Here is a 17,355-nt window from a genome sequence, read left to right on the forward strand (position 1 = left end):
AACACCTTCAGAAAGAACCTTTTCTGAGGTTCTGCAAGTTCTGAGTACTGCAAGAACTGGGAGTGGGGGAGCGGGGAAGGGAAGAGAAGATTATGCAATAGGCTGGGACAGGAGAGACTGTGCAATGCCCTATATACCACTCTATAAAAAGGATACCTTTGAGCTGCCACAGAATTTGTGGCTCAGAACCCAAGTCCCTTAGAAATGGGTTACATATAGGTATCATAATCGGAAGCCAACAAGGTCTTCCTGGCAGAGAACAACAGATAAAAAGAGAGGAAGGAAATAATATTAACAGCTGATGCCTCTGTCCTTCAAGAATACCTCTTTCCATGGCATCTGTGTGGGGTCATTGGTGAATATCATGGTCTCAGGATATGTAGGCTGTTGGGACCTGGAATTCACTGAGTAGATTGGTCCATACAAAATGGCCCCCAAACCCATGAACACAGATGGCAAAAACGTCAAAGAAAACAAAGGGAAAAATACAGTTTCTATGTCATGTGTCTGGAGCCACAGCTGGAGCCATGGCCTGAGCTATGCACAGAACCCTTTCTTTTCCAGCTCATACTCTGGCTTTGTTCCTCCTTTTCTTCATACCGGCTCTCAAGGTCAGCTTTTCTTGTTTCTTCCTCTAGTTCATCCCAGTCTTTTCCATTTTCTTTTTTTTTTCATTGAATACAAAAATCATTTTATTTTCCTCCCTCTCCTCCCGCCACCCCTCTCCACTTTCTTCTTCACTACCCAGTGACTCTTTGGAATAGTCAGATTCCTCTGCTTCTGAGGAATAATCTTCATCACTATCCTCCTCCTCTTCTTCATATTCATCCTCCAAAGGATTAAAAGTTTCATCTTCAATTTCAGACTCTGAGTCTCCTACCTCAGCATCACTACCCTCACCTTCAGGCTCCAAGAAAGACCAGCCACCTTGTTCAAAGAAGCCCTCAGGGTCATCCATGTAGTCTTCATGATTTTGGCCCAGTTGAGCGACTGTACTCCTTCTGTGTACTTCAGGTCACAGGACTTCAACCACTCCTTGATGGAGTCAAGAGAGACCAAAGGGATGGCATTGAAAATTGTCACCTTCTTGCTATAGTCCTTGTAGACTATTATATCAAAATTCTTCAGATGGAACTGGACCCTTTCAAAATGAATCAGCTTCACTTTATCCAATGTCACCACAAAAGGTGGCCATTCTGTAGCATTCACCAGTACACTACTAGTGGGCTGTAGCAGGCAGGTGCTTCTGTAGGAGGCTCCATTAAACCCCAAGTCTCTAAAAGGAACTTCAAACTTCAGCTCCTCCTTGGTTAGGGCCTCTACTTTCTCAATGAAGTTTTTAAAGGTTGTTTTCAGCTTGTGTCTCATCTCTTTCCATCTGCTCAGCATATAAGTCATCTCAGTCATGCATATGCTGGTGTTTTCCCAAGTCAGTGGTGATTTCTCCCACTTCAGTATAAAATTGTTAATCAGTTGTACATCAATTGTACGTTGTATGTCGTTTTTTCCCAAACATGATGGTATTTTTGAGGTGAAAGTGCAAGACAATGGTCATTTCCCCATCACAGGACTGAAACAAAGCATGCTTAATGTTATTGTAGAGAATATCCACTTTGTCCCCTTGAACTAATGTGAAACAGAAACCATTGACATGAGCTTCAAGAGAGCCCTGCATTCTCTTTTGGGCAATGTTGGGTCGGATATAGAGATCCTTTAGCTTGGGATTACTCCGGTTAAGACTGATTACTCGTGAATCTTGTTTCACAATGCCCTCCCTTTTCTTTTTCTTCTGCTTCCCGAGTCTTATATCGTTTTTGGACTTCTTTTATAATTTGAAAGGCATTTTGAAGATTTAAGGCTGGTACTGTCTGTTATCCAGGTGCCTTCTTATTTGAAGCTCGATATGTGATTTCCTTGACAAATGTAGCCTCTGGATTGGGGAAAATGTTGCCTTCATTCCTACCTAGAGCACTGCCTGGGCAATAAAAGTTGATTCGCAAGTAGGTATAGTCTCCTTCCACAGACATACTGATATTCTTGATTGTGGCAATGTGGAAGGGTGTTGCAATGCCAAACACAGGCATTGTCTCATATTTCTTTTCAATATAAATCTTCATTTCACGGATATGTGGTTCCTTAGGTATCTTGTAGGATACATTAGATTTTTGAGCTTTCTGAATCTGTTGTTCTCCCTTCTGTTCTGTCAAGTGTCTTTTGGCTTCCTCATTGAGCTGTGTGGCCAATTCCTTTTGATGTGCTCTCCTCTTCTCTTCTGCAGTCATCTCATTTTGTGTTCTCTCTGTGAGCAAGGCTGCTCTTGAACCACATCCCAAAAGGTCCTCAGCCTCATCTTTCTCCTCTTCCTCTTCCTCTTCCTCTTCATCATCATTCTTTAAGAATATGCCCACATTCTTCACTTTTTTCTTGACAGATGTGAGGACAACAGCTGGACCATCCTCATCAACGAGATCTGTGTCACCAATGAAGAGGGCATAGGTTTTCTCTTCTGGCTTCTTTCCTTCCTTGTTAGTTAGGTCTGAGAATCCCATATTGATGCTAAAAACCATCCCCTTTTTCAACTTGTACTGATTTTTTACTATTGATTACCAAGGATCCTTCATGGAATTCAATTCCCATTGCAAAACCAAGATTTTTGGTGATTTTATTCAGGTCTGGTTTTTGTTTCTTGAACATATCCATGATAGCATTGTATACTTCACACAGTTTTTACACCATGTCTCAGCTCCTTCAGCAGTTCTTCCTGTAGCTGTAGCAAAAAGTTGTAATTCTCCTGGACTTCCTGGGGGAGTATCTACCATCAGGGTATGTACGAGATTGGAGCAGTAGGATTTGAAGTGAATACCCATGGCACAGGTGATGGCCCCAAAATGCATGTGGTTCTAGTCACTAACTACAATGAACTTGAGATTATAGTTGCTACCACTCTGGATAATGGGAGGATAACACATCTCCACCATAGATGGGTCTGCTCCAGCCAGGTACTTCTTTTCTTCAATGGCTTTGACTCAGCCAATTTGCTGTGACGAACTTTCTCATCTGCATCAACAATCTCCATGAATCTTTCCTTGAAGAATTTGTTGAAGACTTCAGAGGTGATATTAGCTGTTTTCTTCATCAAAGTAAGCTCCCCATCCTCTTTTACAGCAATGGTATGTGCCACAACTGCACTGACATCGATTTTTTCAAAGTCCTCTCTGTTAAGGCAGTCATTCCAACTCTTCATGAACTCTCCAGGAAATTTGTCTTTGTTGAATATGCCGATCTTCTTGCCACTCTTGCTCTCTTTAATGACTTCGATCATTTTGTCAAAGTTGCCTTTGTTACTTTCATTCTTTTCTCTAACCAGCAGTGTAATGGCAGGAGCACCATTTGCATTTTCATTACCCTTGGTGTTAGCAATTTGTTTCAAGAACTCTACTTTATTCTTGCTGGCCATGAAGAGGATCTTGTCATCACAGAAGACCATAATAGTACCTATTAGTTCATATCCAAAGAGCCATGTCTGAAAGGCAGTAGATTTGGCATAGACAATCTTTTCATCAACACCTACTGAAACAACAATGGCATCAACATTGGCATACTCGTCCTCTCCTTTCCGCCAGTTGCTGTACGGTCTTTTCACACATCAGTAATAAGCTTCTTTATCCAGAGTCACTGCCATGGCCCCAGAAAAATATGAAATGCTTCATGAATTTGTGTGTCATCCTTGCACAGGGGCCATGCTAATCTTCTCCATAGCGTTCCAATTTTAGTCTATGTGCTGCCAAAGCAAGCACCTCAATTGATTCTTGCAAGAGTTACATACAAAATGATTGACTTCACTAATTTTGGACCCCTGATAATTTTTACCTATTGTAATTTCTTTCTGAGTACTGACAATGAGTCTCTTTTCTTCTTTAGAACCAAGGTAAGACTATCACCTCTTCCAAAGAGTCTTCCTTGGCTAACACCTCCTGCCACTCTACAGATTCATCTCCATGTATGGGTTACTTATTGCTGAAAAATGAATTAATTTTAATCTTATGATAACTCTCAGTATGCATGTAGGTGTTCCATGTTGCCCATTTTCATCTTCTTTATCTGTACATTTTCTGATGGCATGAATTATTGTATTTCCTTTTCTGTGAGAATCTACACAACCTTCATCCCAGGTCTGTGGTCAGGAGATGCTTTGCTCAAGGAATTAACTGATGGACTGTGTTTAACCTGAGGTTGATGCATTATTGATTATTTTTTTAAGTTCCTGTTCTAAGTTGACTTTAAAAATAGTTGATTAGGGTGGTGCCAAGACAGAAGAAATTCAAACCATCATGGTATTTCTGATCAAGAAATCTTGGCTTTCAGAGTCATGGTATGGGAAAGGCAAAAGGGATATAGAGAATTAGAATGAATAATTGTATGTTTTATGTGATTTTTCCAAATTCACTTAGTTTTTTTAATAGATTCTTAAATGGAACTCTTTATAAACATCATATATCTCATCCCCGAGACTTCAGAATGTTCTGAATGTTCTACAATATCACCATATTGTCACCTGGAAATATAAATATTCTTGAGAATATTTAACCATTGATACTGAATACACCTTGAACTTGGACTCTACAGTGGATTTCCTCAACTGCAATTGTAAACATGCCATAAAAAATTATATTTTATGCTGTGTTCCATAACAATGATTAGAATGTCATTGAACAAGGTTATCTCTGTTGTTAAAGTTTCAAAGAATCTTGTGTAATTTTGATTATTTCATGAGAGGTTAGAGGATAGTCTCAACAGTAGCCTTTTGATCTAGAGAATCAACTACTTTTTAGAATCAATAAGCAAAAAGGAGAGTGGAATTTTATATTTTTTTCAGTCAATTGTGATTATAAATAAAAAGTGTATTAAGGGCAATTCTGCATGTTGTTCCCTAATTCCTTTATTAAAAAACTTAATGTATATGTAGATTATTTTCATTTAAAAATATAGGTTGCTATTTTAATAAGGCACAAAAATTTTATGCCATCAACATCCTTCTTTCTTTTAGAAAATTTGATAATTAATCCTTCCCACACTCAACATAGACCTCTTTTATGTATAGATGGTCTAGTCTAGCTGTTTTTATTTCTAATATTTTTCTCTTGAATGTAATAGTTGCATTCATTTTTGTCTTTCCATTCCCCTTACCAAATGAAATTGACCATCATGCAACAGAAAATGGAAGGGCATGTGGTGGTCATGAATAGGGTACTACATAGAACATAAAATCATGAAGTTCTAATGAGTCAGTAGAAAGAATACAAACTCAAAATGTTAAACTTGGAGTTGTCAGACTTGAATTTGAATTCTGACTTTGCTGTTTACTACCTGTGTGACCTTGAGAAACTACTTGAGCTCTCTCTGTTTAACTTTCTTCATCTATAAAATGAAGTTATTGGATCAAATGACATTTAGTGTAACTTCCTACTCTATATCTGTGAGTCTGTGATCTTTTTTCTGACTTCTTAAATGAATGAGTGAAAAAGAATATGGACTGGACATATAGAAAGAGTGAACTTTCCTGCACCAATGTAGCCAGTGCACAGTCTATAGGCTCTCGCAGAATCCTCTTGAAAGTAAAAAAGGACCTAAGCATACTGAATGCACACCCTATGGTATATTTATTAGAAATGTGAACAAGAATGCCACAGGCATGGATCAATGAGATTACAGACTTAACTGAATATTTGAGCAAAAATTTATCAATGCTACCCCAACTGCAAAATTATCTAACATTTACTATGGTTGTCAGCATTTAATGGAATTAACATGGTACAGTGTAATAAGCATCAGCTTTTATATAAGGAGGCTTGGTTTCAGTCTCTAGCTCTGACACTTACTGTATGACTGTGGACAACTTGCTTAACTGCTCTAAGCCTCAATTTCCTCATGGGGGTAAAAATACTTGTAATACCTATCTCCTAGGCTTGTGGACAGAAAAGTAATATAGAAATAAGAGTTCACATTAGTATTTCTGTTATATTAAATGATAGTGTAAGATATAAAAAGTGAGGACCATAGTCTAAGAATTACAGAATTTTAGTATTGGAAATAATTTTATTTTTCCTTCTATCAGTCTATAAATCATCTCATATAGAGATTGTCTAAGGGCAAGGATAAAGACCTTATATCTTGTCATATTTTTATCAATATCAACCAGGTAGTTTGGATGTTTTTATTTTATTTTAAATTCTTCCAGTATTTCCCCAATGTGCTCTGTAAGGCATTTACATATGTGAAATCAAGAGGTTGTTTAGTTGTATTAGAGCTGTTAAGACTTTCAGTATAGAGAAGGGGAAAGAGTGGAGAAACTCCCTCCTCAAATCAGGGTTCAGGGGAGATAGCTGATGTTTAGGGTTGGCTCAGAGAGAGGAAAGGGGATTTTGAAGATTTTCCCCCTTCTTCCTTCCATCCTTAGCTAAGGCTGCTCTCCCAGATTCACTCTTGTCCCTCTTGTCCCCCCTCCACTACTGGAGATCAGAGGGTCTCCCCTTGATTTGTTAACTCACACACAGCTTGGGGAAAGGTTAACTATTTTAATGTCAACTCACTAAAGGTAATACAAAGGAATAACTAGCAAGAAAATAATGGGAAAGGAAAGTGGGGAAAAGGAGTCCCTGTCTCTATCTAAAACCCTTTCCTCCCTCCTTGAATTTGGGGGGAACTCAGGCTTTGGCAGCCTGAGCCCCCTGAGAGAAAGTCAGGTTGACTCACCCTGTGTTTGGTCCCTTGGCCACAGTTCAGACTCAGGGCAACAGGAGCTGAAGTAAAGTTGGACAGAGATTTAAAACGTCTTTCTCAGGTTTCCTCTTTTAGTCTTTTCAATTGGGAAATGGTGGGAGGGAAAGATTTCCAGTCACCTGCAGGAAAGATGGGTAATCCTCAGGAGAAAGTCTTTTTCCACCTTCTCTTTTTGATTTCTCAATCCTGAGAGGCCAATTCCTCTACTTGCCAGAGTCTTCTCCTCTTCAAGATTCCAATCCCTTGGAGCTCATCCCCCACTGAAGTGATCAGTTTCACACACTGTTCAGTCTGGCACTTTTTCTTATGTGCCAGCCTCTGTCACATTTGGCTCCAGGTAGTCCATTGAATGTCTACCAGAGAAAGGCCAAAAAGTCTCCATGCCAGAATAAGGATAAGATATATAAAGCCAGAGAGACTTACATGAACTGATGCAGAGTGGAATGAATAGAACCAAGAGAACATTCTACACAGTAACTAAAATACTGTGGGACAATCAAATGTGATAGACTTGGCTACTAATAGCAATGCAATGATCCAGAACAATCCGAGGGACTTGAGAGAAAAAAATGCTATCCACATCTAGAGAAAGAATGCAGAAGAAAACATGGTTTATCACTTGTTTATATGGGTATATGATTTGGAAATGGAAAATATTTTAAAAATTTTAAAAATTTTAAAAAATAAAAATTATATTAAAAAGAAAGATAAATAAAGCAGAATGGAGTTGAAATCAATTATTAGTCAGAATGCATCTTAATCGCCTATTATATATGAAGTGGTAGAAGTTGGTAATGAAAAGAAAAAAAAATCAACCAAACCTGCTCTAGAGGGGCTTAGATTCTATTGGGAAAGGTAATGTGTGTGTGTGCATGTGTTTGGGTGTACAACAAATATGAGGTTGTTTGTTGGCCTTTCATAAAGAGGAATAAAATGACATCATCATGTTGCAGTCAACATACAGAATGTCTGATGACTGTGGCTAATCAGGCCAAGAAGTCTTTACTATAGGTCATGACCAAATAGATGATATGAACATTTGGAATAGAGATGTCTTGAAATTTGTGCATCTCAAATTCCTTTTGAGATACTGCAATTGCTTTTCTCATAGAGCAAATAGAACTTTTAGAGAATATATAAGGTAGTTTGGGACAGGAGAGCACTAGCATTTGTTAGGATCAGAAAAAGCTTCAATGTAGATAATAGTGCTTGGGTTGAGTCTTGAAGGAAGTTAGGAGTTCTGCAGCTCAGATTGGGGAAAGGAATGCATGCCAGGCATGAATAAAGACCAATTTAAAAGGATATAGACAAAGGAAATGGAGTGTCATCTCTGGGGAATAGCAAAAAAGGTCAGCTTGGCTGAATCAAATAGCTCAGGAATTGAGGTAAAAGTGCAATAGAGTTTATTTATTATACTTGAGGCAATAGGCAGCCATTGGAGTTTATTTAGTAGAAGAAAGACATGGTCAGATTTGTGCTTAAGGAAAGTCACTTTGACAGCAGTATGGAAGATGGATTGAAGTAAAGAGAGTTGGATTAGGGAGACCAATTAGGATACCTTTGCAAAATCCAGGTTAAAGGCAATGAGGACTTGAACTAGGGTCACTTAGTAAGTAATGAAAAGAGGACTAATATGAGAAATGTTATTGAGATAGTAATGGAAAGATCTAGCAAGTACTTAAATATATGAGATTATACAGAGTGAGATTCAGAGGTAACACTGAGATTGAGAATTAGAAAGATGTTAATAACCTCAATAGAAATAGGAGATTTCAACAAATGGTAGCTTCAGGGATGGGTGAGATGACAATGGATTCTGGTTTTGCTACATTTAGATAGAGATAATAAGAAACATCCCAAAATCAATTGTTGAGGGACTAGATTTTACAATTTGATTGGACCTGGATATGTAAATCTGGGAAGGATTTGTGTAGAGATGGTAAATGAGTCTGTTAGAGCTGATGAGGTAATCTAATGCAATGTATAGAGAGAGAAAAAAAGAGGGCACACAGTAGTCTGTGGGGACACGAAGAATTAGGGGTCTTGATATGGATGATGATACATTGAAATAGTCAAAGTAGGGAATTTAGAATGAATAAAAAATAATAAAGGCCAATCTAGGCCTTCATCAGTTGAAAAAGAATTTGAGAATGAGAAATCCCAATAAAAAGCAAGAAGAGGTTTTTCAGGACAGAAATGAGATTTACACACACTTGGGATTCCTTACTGAAGTTGTCAAGCCAGGCTGAAGGTGAAGAGGCAGTTTGGATGTTTGGATGATAGATAGGTAGAGCAGCTGTTAGCCAGAGATAGTGATTTGCCTAGGGTCACACAGCTGATAAGTATTTGTGGATGAATTGAATTCAGGTCTTCCTGACTGGTGGATCTATCTACTGACCCTTCCAGCTGCCCCACATCCCATGTGCTTTATTTTTTTTTTTTTATTTTATCCTTACCCTCCATCTTGAAATTAATACTAGGTATTGATTCCAAGGCAGAAGAGTGGTAAGGGCTATGCAATGGGGGTCAAGTGACTTGTCCAGGGTCACACAGGTGGAAAGTATCTGAGGCCACATTTGAACTAGGACCTCACATCTCTAGGTCTGGCTCTCAATCCACTGAGCTACCCAGCTGCCTCCAACACGTGCTTTATCTTTAAAGAATTACTTAACCCTTCTGAGCCTCAGTTGTAAAATGATGGAATTGGACAAAATAATCTCTGAGATGCCCCTCGCTCCTCATCTCTGCTCTTTCTCCTTAGTATCGGTGTATTGAGTTTGTTCTGATAAGTATGTGCTTGCTGATTTTCTATGTTGATATTGGTCTCAAAAGTCTGTAAACTCTTCCAGAACAGGGAATATCTTTTCCCTTATTCTAACAAACTCAACTATCTCCACTCCTGTTTCTGCTTCTGCAATCCCCTCACAATGAGGTGGTTCAGTGGATAGAGCACTAGGCAAAGACTCAGGAAGACCTGAGTTCAAAGCCAGCCTTAGATACTCACCATGAGTAAGTATATGACCATGGCAAGTCACTTAAGTCTGTTTGCTTCAGTTTCCTCATCTGTAAAATGAGCTGGAGAAGGAAATGACAAACCACTCCAGTGTCTTTGCCAAGAAAACCCCAAATGGAGTCATGAAGAGTCAAACATGACTGAACAACAAAGTTCATCTCACCACTGGATTCCAGTGAATGTTGCTGACCAATTGAAAAGATACTCTATGACCATCAACTAGTGCTTATCCAGCTCCTATTCTGCTCATGTCATGGTAATTATGGTTTTGTTTAGCACTTGACTTGTGGTGAAGACCCTGCCTCAGACACTCACTAACTGCAGTGATCTAGACAATTCCCCTAACCTCTCTGAGACTCATTTTCTTTAACTTTAAAATACGGAGGTAAGATTCAATGATTTCTAAGATCCTTACTACTTCTAAAAGCCTATGATCCTCAGGAAGGAGAGTCCTCCCAAATGCTCTTCCATTGGGGAGCTGTTTCTGGTTCCAGAAAGAATGCCAAGAGTAAAAGTTAAGGCAGAAATGTTAGATGTTGTTTGTTATCTAAGCTTAGGTGTCTTCCCAGAATAGATGTCTAGATGAGGGGGAAATTGCTCTATAAATAACAGCAATAATTATCCAATGGTTTTTCTGTGCTATAGAACTCTGAGTACTGAAAGCAAATGATTTGCCCTTTCCAGGCCCCTCTCTCCATTCTTGTTCCTCACTTTAGAGGCCCCCCCCACGCCCAAGCCAATGAGTAAACTAACCCATGTTTATTTCTTCTTTAGAATTTTCCTCTTTTCTATGCAGTGGAATGTGACAGGTGGTGACATATCCTGGGGATAGGGCTCTTAGGTGAGAGCAGGAGGGAACATACCACATTTTGTAAACACAGTTCTTAGTCTGCATAGGTAATACTTTAGGCAGTATTTCCAGGGACTAAAGGAGTGTTCAAAAGAACAAAGCATGCTTCAGTACTAATACCCCTATTAATGAAGGGAATATATTCCTAAGACAGTTTTAAAGAATTATTATTTTTATATAGAAAAACATGGAAGGCATATGAAATGCTGCTAGCCTGTGTATTCTTTTATTACTTCATCTTTTCTAAGCATTCTCAAATTTACACATAGCATGGGAGGGGCAGGAGAGAGAGATGGAAAAGAAAGCAAAATGGAGATAGAGATCAAGAAAGAGAGAAAGAGGGAAACAAAAGGAGAGAGGGAAGGAAGGACAGAGACAGACAGAGATAAAGACAGGAAAAGAGGGAGGGAGACAAAGACAGACACAGAGAAAGAAGAAGGAAGGGAGAGAGAAAAAGAAAGACAGAGAGAGCCAGAGATAGAGACAGAGAAGGAAGGAGAGTATTCTGGGTATTAGAATTGAGAATCAGAAAAATTTCAATAGACTCAAATGATGGGCCAAATATGATAAAAATAAAATGCAAAGATGAAAAAATGTAAAGTCTAAACATTTCAAATTTAAAAGTAAATTTTCCACTTTGGTTCAAAAAGTCATTTGCACAAGTAGTCTCCAATTTTTTTTAAATTAGGGATTATCTTTTTTCTGGACATATCTTGACAGGGAGAAAAATCTATCAGATCCCAAATCTTAGTTTTTTTTTTTCTTAGTTATATCAAATGCTTTAGCTTCCATCCTCTTTTTCCTAATAAATCTTACTGTCTCCTTGTTCGGGTTATCATCTACCTGGATTATTATATTAATATCCTCACCTCTGCTTTGTGTTCTCTCTGTCATGCCATATTCAAAATGATCTTTCTTAAGAATAGATCTAATTTTCTTGCTCCTTTGCCCCAAAGAAAATTTATAGGGTCTCCATAACCTCCAAGATTAAATTTAAACCTTTTCCCCTGGTCTTCAAATAGCCAAGGCACAAAGTAGAATGTGACACAGGTTAGAACTGGAAGACAAATGTATAGAGTGCTGTGAAAAATTTGAGGTGGGAGAAGTCACTTTAATCTCAGAGAGAACAAAATATAGTGAAGGTTTTATGAAGCAGGAGTTGCCTGAAATCTGGAAGAATTGAATTAATACTTTTTTTAAGAAAAGAAGAAAGAGGTAAAAAGGTTGATATGATCATGAATGAAAAAGTATTTCTAAACCGAGATTTTTTTTCCTCTCCCCCCCCCCCCCCAGCAGAATGGCTTATTCACTATGAAAACAGGTAGCAAGTCTAGAAAAATGAGTAATGAAAAACTTACCCCCTTTTTATTGAAAAAATAGTAGATATTCATCCTTGCAATCAGGAAAACCTTGGTTCAAGTCCCGCATGTGACAAACACTGACTTTGTAATCTTCATCAATTCACCTAATCTTTCTGCATTTTAGGTATCACTCTGACTACAATTTGCAAAGATGACAATTTGTATTAGTAGAGGGAATATCTTTATCCAGATGAACTCATAGATCCTTTCCCCATGACACACTAAGCCAAGAACATAGTAGGAGGAATGCTACTATATGCTGTTAATCTATAGGAATACAATCTACTCTAACACTATGTGAGGGAACATGACAATGCCTAGATCCCTGACAACTCTGCCTAGGTTCCATCTCACAGGGATTTGTCCCATTCCATATATAATGTCCACAGTTATTCAGGGCATCTTGTCCATTTGTCTCAACCTATACATCCATCCAGCTCTGGATTCTGACAATTCCAGAGCCTAGCTATGCCATTCAACATCCCTAGGGCTCTGAAGATCATTTTATCCCAGAGTACTTAATTCCTCATCAGTGAAATGTTAATGGAAACTACTGATATGTGCTCAGTGCTGGGGCTACCAGTTAGCAGGTTTTTATCTCTGAAGCATTCTTTATACTGAATTCCATTGGGGCTCTTTCTTCAGAGAAGCTGTGATCCAAGACTGAATGCATAATAATGCAGTCTGGTCCCTCTGTTTGATGCCCTTCCTTCCATTAAGTTATTAAGCAATATCTAGATATGGGGAGTCCTCGCCTATGGTATGTGTGTGTGTGTGTATGTGTGTATGTGTTTGTGTGTGTGTGTGTGTGTGTGTGTGTGTGTGAACCTTTACCTTAGTGTCTTTTACTCAATAATGACACAATAAGCATGGATGTGGTTAGGGTGCTGAACTGGGAGATAGAGCAACAACCAGATTTCAATGATCAGATCAGTACCATAAGAAAAGGATGAGACAAAAAGATCCGTGAGGTCAGCAAGAATTAAAAGAGTGGCCTACCTTCTGCCCTCTCAGACATAGAGGTGGCCCTATAGAGTGAAAAGAATAGTACATTTGGAATTGGAAAACCTGATTCTGGTCCCTGATACTTTATGACTTTGGACTGCTCAATCTACCTCTTTGGGGTTCTAAGTGGTCATTGATAAAATGAAGAGACTAAAGTATATGAATTCTGATCTAGTTCCTGTGACTCATTGACTGGGAAGTAGCTGGGGTCTTGGTCCCTTTGAGTGTCCCATGACTATTCCCATCTGCCTATTAGACTACATCAATATAACTGTCACATAGAAGGAGGCAGGGAATGAATGGATTGCTCTTGACTGCTCATGTCCAAATGTCAACAAGCAGAGGGAAGAATGAAGTATGTGTATCTCTGTATATTGCCCTTACTTCTTACCAAATTTCATGGGCCTAGACTCTAGAATTAATTAGGTACAGTAAGCCAACGATGGCTCATTTTCATAGGCATGACATCTATTTCTATACTGCCAAACATAATGCTAAGTGTTGGGGAAACAAAAAAATAAGCCAAAAGAGTCTTTGCCCAAGAAGTTTACGATCTAATCAAGATAAAACATAAATTTATACAAAGCAAACTATATACAGGATAAATAGGAGATAATTAATAAAGGGAAAACACTGGAATTAAGAGTGGCTAGGGAATGTTTCCCATAGAAGGAAGGATTTTGTAGAAGTAAATTGAATGTCTTCTGCCTCTTCCCTTGGCGTATTTATTTTTTGTGGGAAGCTGGCTATGTATGGGGAATCTAAATTCACATTTGCTCTAGGCAGGAGTTCATGCCCTCTGCCCAGAGGGCTAGCACATTGGGTGGCAAGGAGCTTTATAAGGGAGCTCCCCCCCCCCCCCCCCCCCCCCCCCCCCCCCCCCCCCCTCCTGTGACCATGGGAAATGTGGGAAAGAACATTGCTAACATCAGGCACACATGGAACATTTTTAACTAGATGATTTGAGGAAAACTACCTGGAGATGGGCTAGAATCTCTCCACCTGTCAAGACTAATTGAAATGCAGTTTAGCCTTCATTCACCTAAATAGAGGGCCCCTCCTTCCTTTAGATATGCTGCAGTGATTTTCAGAAGGATGTTTGAAAGGGACAATGAAATGGCTCATATGCATCCCTGAGAAAGTCTTCCCCCCACCCCTTGGTATCTCATTTGTACATCACTCCAATCACTTCCATGACCTCCAACTCTCACCCCACAAAGAAAAAAAAAAAGAAAACTTACCCTAATGATGATTTCTTCTGTTGTTGAAAAGTAAATCCTGCAGTTTATGGGTGTTATGATTCTCAGCAATGGAAAAATCTTTCCTGTTTTTCCTTTTACCCTGCTCCAGTTTGACCTAGCAGTTCTGGTTATTAGATCTGCATTTGAATCCTCAATAATTACCCACAAATAGAGCATCCTGTGGGGGTGAATCCTTTGGAGGGTTTCATCATCATTAACCAGCACTCAGGATCCAGGAGAGCCGGAGGCTGTGTTGTTATGCAGATGGATGAATTGAGGTACTCAGAGGCTCTGTCCCATAAAAAGACTAAGTCAAACAAAGACCCCAGGAATCCTAATTTCCAATTTTTAGTTGTCCTGGGCAAGAGGCACATAAATAGAATGGAAGTGCATATACTTAAAATGTCAAAGAAAATATTTATTAGCTCTCCTTAATGCAACCTCTACCTACCCCAACTGGCATCCCCCATCTACCCTTCCCTATTCCTTCCAGATATTTTTTCCATCTCAGTGTATCTCTCTCTCTGGAAGAATTATATTAAGAAATTTGGGGATCAGGGAACTTGGGAATTCAGGAATCCTCACACTATAATCCATGTAACTAAAATCTCAGGTTTTTTTGTTGTTGTTGTTGGTAGTCACATTGAATATTTTCATGATGGAATAACATGAAAACATTAATACAAGGGTCCCCAAACTTTTTATACAGGGGACCAGTTCACTGTCCCTCAGACCTTGGGAGGGCTGGACTATAAAACCCTAACTCTAACCGGGCAGCAGTATACACAGTGAGGAATCCCCTCCCTGAGATCACCACTCACCATGCTAATGTCTTCCATTGTGCAGCCACATAATCCTTTGTGTGGTGCCTTGTTCTAAGGAGCCACACAAAGGATTATGTCATCAGCAGTAGTACTGTATGTGAGCGATGCCATGCTTTACGGTGCTGCCACATATAGTGCTCCTCTCACCACCAATGAAAGAGGTGCCCCTTCTGGAAGTGCAGTGGGGGCCGGATACATGGCCTCAGGGGGTTGCATGTGGCCCACAGGCTGTAGTTTGGGGACCCCTGCAATAGAATAGATATAGAAAGTGTTACATTATGATAGACTTTAAAACTCTACCATCACTTTTCTTAGGGTATTTCTCTTACTCCCATTCCTTACTATTTTCATTACTAGAATGAAAGGTCTTTGAAGGTGGCATCATTTCACTTTTTTTCTCTAGGTATCACCTGCTAGAATAGCACTAACACTGACTTGCTAATTTATTGATTGATTTCCTATTGGATCTGTCATTGGTGTGCCTGTCCATTTTCTCATCTGCCATTTTATCATCACCAACAAGTAGTGGCTAGACCTTCCCTAGGTCAGGGGATCTGAAATTTGGGATTCATGGGCACTCAAATTGTGGATAAATTTTAGGAAATGAGTCCATGAGTTTGGAAATGAAATATATTTTTCAATACAATTGGTTTTCTTTGTGATCTGATATGTTTTATTTTATGAATCTTAAAACATTATTCTGAAAAAAGGTCTACATAGGCTTCACCATTCTGCCAAAAAGGTTCACAACACAAAAATAGTTAAGAATCCTTTCTCTAGGTAGAAGCATTGTCTCCTCCTGAACATTGGTTAGTATGACTCCTACAACTTAAACTAGAGTGAAATTCCCCCGACGTTACTTTCTAGTATGACCTGTTAGGGTTTTGCTCAAATGAGTCCTGAAGCCATGGCAAGAGATAATCACCACACTTTCTCTCGAATTAGGAGGGAAAACAAACACATGTCAGAAGCCATTTGCCTTTGAATCTGAATTTACTTTCCTTGGAAGCCAGTGGGGCAACTTCTTTGATGAGCTTTTCTTAAAATGGAACTCTTGGGGAGATGGGTATTATTTAATGTTACACTGAGTTCTGCAAGATGTGGGAGGCTTTAGTGAATTTGATGATGCTATTGTCAAAAAGGAAGGAATGAATATCAGAAAGGGCAATTCAGTTGAATGACAACAACAAAAAAGGACAGACCTCCACAAGAGGACAGGTCATAGATTACGAGATTATTTAGTTCAACTCTATCATTTTATGGAGGAAGAAACTGTCTCAAGGAGATTGCAACTTGTCTGAAGTTGCACATGTAGTAAGTGAAAGAAGTAAGATTGGAATTTTGGGATTCTAATTCCAAAAACTGTCTCCTTTTCATTGTACCATACTTGGTCCATGGAATCTAGGTAAATTCTGGTCATAGAAACCACATGCCTTCCTCCATGTGTAAGAGCAGCATCCAGGTGAATTTCTAGAAGGCAAGAATATCTCTTCAATCAAAAGTCACTTGGGCTTCATTCTTTCTTGAGATGCTTAAAAACTTTTTGCTCAACCCAATCCCTCTCTACAGTGAAGCTCTGACCAGAAGCAATGTCGGTGATGAATCTCCTACAATTACACTGGTTCTCCCCAACAGAGGTAGAGAGGGAGGGAGGGGACAAAATGAACAATGTGCTTAGAAGGCCTCATAGATTGAAGGCTGTAGATGTTCCCCAGCCTGTACTTATGAAGAATTCATAGGGATCCTTGCTGCAGTCACTTCATTTAGCCGGATCTCTCTCATAAGATGCATGCATAATTGAAAGATCCAAACAAGCTGCCTTTGCTGCAGTAGGTAGGAGTGTGAGTGCAGAGGAGAAGAACATGTGCTTCTCTTATGGGGCATCAAGGCCACAGTGTGTCTGCATCTCAATGCAGCATCTTAGAAGGGTTTGACATTTTGTGCCTATAAACAGTCTCCATTCAGTGGGATGAATGAATGAAATGAATATTTTTGTCTTTAGCTTCTACTGTGTGTCCAGTGCTATACGATGTATTATGGAATTCGGAAGAAGTCAAAGAAATGGTCCTTATCCTTTAGGAGTTTACAATCTTAGTAAGAGAGAATGAGCATACACATGTGAAACAAAGAACTATATGGGGTAAGAGTAACTCCTAAGATTTGGGAGACTGGTTACAGAGAGGTATGAAACTCATAGCTCCAAGGCAGCTTAAACCAAATTAAAAAGTAATTGGGAAATGTTTTAAAATACATTTATAACCCAGATAATGTTAATTTGTTG

General features: G+C 39.1%; 1 non-coding gene and 1 pseudogene across 1 annotated transcript; both read right to left on the reverse strand.

The window, feature by feature from the left end:
• Positions 1-380: 380 nt before the first annotated feature.
• Positions 381-3,697, reverse strand: LOC100022109 (FACT complex subunit SPT16-like; annotated as a pseudogene).
• On the reverse strand, positions 3,691-3,797 carry LOC130454093 (U6 spliceosomal RNA). The gene has a single exon (XR_008911777.1). It is a non-coding gene; the product is annotated as a U6 spliceosomal RNA (small nuclear RNA).
• Between the last annotated feature and the right edge of the window lie 13,558 nt (positions 3,798-17,355).

The sequence above is a fragment of the Monodelphis domestica genome, chromosome 4 (assembly GCF_027887165.1).
Source record: "Monodelphis domestica isolate mMonDom1 chromosome 4, mMonDom1.pri, whole genome shotgun sequence".
Taxonomy (NCBI): domain Eukaryota; kingdom Metazoa; phylum Chordata; class Mammalia; order Didelphimorphia; family Didelphidae; genus Monodelphis; species Monodelphis domestica.